The sequence below is a fragment of the Mus caroli genome, unplaced genomic scaffold, assembly GCF_978045245.1.
Source record: "Mus caroli unplaced genomic scaffold, Mus_caroli_1 scaffold_7, whole genome shotgun sequence".
NCBI lineage: Eukaryota > Metazoa > Chordata > Mammalia > Rodentia > Muridae > Mus > Mus caroli.
In genome coordinates this window covers 86,440,001-86,443,244 of record NW_028227262.1, presented here as the reverse complement: position 1 = coordinate 86,443,244, position 3,244 = coordinate 86,440,001, and positions in this window count along the sequence as shown.

The following is a 3,244-nucleotide window of genomic DNA, read 5'->3' as shown; positions in this document are numbered from 1 at the left end:
AGTAGAGACTAACCTCGAATTCCTGATCATTTTCCCTTTATTTCTTTTTTCTTTCTTTCTTTCTTTTTTTCTTTTTTTTTTTTCTTCCGAGACAGGCTTTCTCTGTGTAGTCCTGGCTATCTTGGAACTCACTCTGTAGACCAGGCTGGCCTTGAACTCAGAAATCCATCTGCCTCTGCCTTTCTGCCTATATTTCCAAGTTCTGAAAGTTCTGAAACTCCAAGTAGTTGCCAACCAGTTTGTCCTTACTTTATGATCATTTGCGGCTTACTCATAATATTTCAACAGAACAAAAAGATTCAGTCTTCTTTACATTTGCCTTGTAATATTATTCTAATACTCCATACAGTGATTTTGCTTCAGTGATATAATAATTGAACCAGTATCAGCTTCAACTTTTTGCTTTACTGACAAATTCTCAGGTTTATATCATAAAAATAAACCAGTATGTATCTAAAGAGACATCCCCAGGGTGTATAGAAGAAACCTAACAGAATTATAACACTATAACAAGGTACAAGCTGATTTTGTTTAATGTTCAATAATTAAATATTGATTAACAGAAATCAAAAACCAAATCTTTCAAAATATAGACTTGTAGAGCCCAATCCCAGTGGATACAACTATAAAAAAGCCTCCATACCTGAATCTCAGAGAAGTTTGTGAAAGAAGAGGAAAAAATATTGTAGAAAGAAGATTATTAGGTAATGTGCCTTGAGACTGTGTCTCTTGGTAATGTAAGAAAGTAAACCTATAATCTGAGACCAATATAACAGCCTAAGCATGTGAAACACATGGACAACGACAAAAGGCATATCAAAGTGTGTGAATGAATGAAGAGTCAATGAGCCCTCAACCATACATGAATAACTATAGGCAACTTAGAAATACTGACAGTCTTCTCTTGGGAACGGCACATTAATTGCTTGCTTGATATCAAATTATCAGCCCTGAAAATCTACATAAAAGTAATATTATAGAGACTGAGCCAGTCACATGCATGTAACTACAGTTTATAATAGTTAATGAAAAAAGAGGCCATGACTTCGAAAGAGAGCAAGCAGTATATTTTGAGATGGTTTGGAAGTAGGAAAAAGAAAGAATCATGCAATTATAAGCTCAAAAATAAGTGAAAAACACAAAGTAGAAGCAATTTGGATCATAAGACCTATTGTCTAAGCAGGATACTGCTGTGTAGATAGACTAACTTGAAGGCATTAATAATCAATGGTGGTATTATTATTAATTATTTGTGTAAGTGTTATTAATTAATATAAAAATGTTGGTAATGAATAGAAACTTTGGTGATGGTACCTAGTGGAGAAAGCATGCTACTGCGAAGATTGATTTGGGGACAGTATTTTGCCTTGGGAGTCATTCTGGTTTACTATTGCTATTTTCCTGCTGCCATGATGTAAGTACCCTGATCATATACTGTTGCTGTAATGACTTCATTCTATACTGCAGGTTCAGAATAACTAAACCTGTCTGAGAATGGGTTGAAACTTCTGAAACTGGGCACTAAAAAAAAAAAAAAAAATCTTTCCTCACTCAGTTGTTCCACTGTGATAAAGTCTGAAAAGTTCAGTCTAGTCAGAGTTTTGTTTACCAGATTTATTCACTTGTCACTGTAAAGGTTAGCCTGTGATGTTATAAATGACAGTATCTTTGTTGGGAAGTTATTTACTACTCTCCTATACACTCTGTATCTGTATACCCCACTGTCTTCATCTACTGCTGTGGTCAGAAGCTTAGTTCTCATTACAAGATCATACAAATGCCTCTTCTGCAAAGCTCAGTTGGCATCTGGGCATGATTGGAGAAGGCACCATTCCTGGTTTTCAAGTAGCCATCTTATTTTGGTGGTCTTGCATAAAGAAAAGCAAGAAAAATAAGAACATGAATATTTTAATGTTTCTTCGAAAGAAAGTTTAATTCATTAAGATTCCATCTTTTTGTCCTAATTATCTCTTTTTTACAAAGTATCATCTTCTCAATCTATTAGCCACTATCTTCATTAGTTAAGCTATGTTCTTGATAGTCTTTTGTATCAAGAGGAATAAGGATCATGGGACTCTCATATATGTATCAACCCATTTCTTCCAACAATGTATAAGCAATTCTACCTTGATTGAATGTGACACCATGGATCAGAGAAGGAATGTGGTATATAAGGTGAGGAAGACTATGTGGTCTGAGCAAGGATGAAGACTTCGTACTGTGGCTCTTTTTATTTATTTTATTTTATTTTATTTTTATTTTTTGCAGGGGAGCACATACACTCCTATCAGTAATCCCTCACCCAATCTCAATAAGCAAGCCCAAAACACCCATTGGGTTTCTATTCAGAACTTTAGTGAGATTCCTTGGTTTGTTTTTGCAACCTTAGACAGAAAGGTAAGATTGTTCATAAATCCCTAGGAAGGGATTTGAGCAATACTTGATGTGATAAACAGGGTTTGAAATAATGGAGATGAGTTTTGGAGGAGCAATTGTCTTTTCCCTGATATAATGAATGAAATGAACAACTAAAGATAAATTTTGAAGAGAGGGATGGCAGGGCTTGGAGTCAAATGTAGCTACTAAGGCCATTCCTTACTGTGTATTAGGTAGTAGTAGTGACATGGGCAGTTCAGAGGGCAGTGAGATGTGTAAAGAAGGGAAGGACACTGGTCATGGTATGACAGACTTGTTCTAGGCCTTATGGAATGGTAAACCCGTTGGTAGGTAGGTTAAGTACAGAGAATAAAGGAATGCTTTGATAATAGCTTAAAGATTAAAGCAGACATAAAAAGCCATTGAGGGCAGAAGTGTCACCAATGAAGGCTGGAAGCTTTTATGGGTAAATGGAAATCTGTTTGAGGCTTTTGAATTTGGTAGTTTAGAAGGAGACAGATTGTGTGAAGAAAGACTTCAAACAAGAGTACAGGAGTACAGTACCATTGACACTTGAATTTTACTATATTTTTTATTTTTCCATTCAAACATGGTTTATATTTTAGTTACTTGTAGTCAATAGGATTCCTTGTGAGTGTGTGCACATATGTGTTGAAAATTTTTAATCAATTTTTTATACAGTATATTCTGATTACTGTTTCCCCTCCCCAAACTACTCCCCAAATCACTCTGGCCTTCTCACCTTCCTACATGAAGACATTTTCTTTTTCTCTCTCAGGAGAGATCAAACATAAATCTAAGATAAAATAAGGTATTGAAAACAATGAACCAGAACAGAACAAAACAT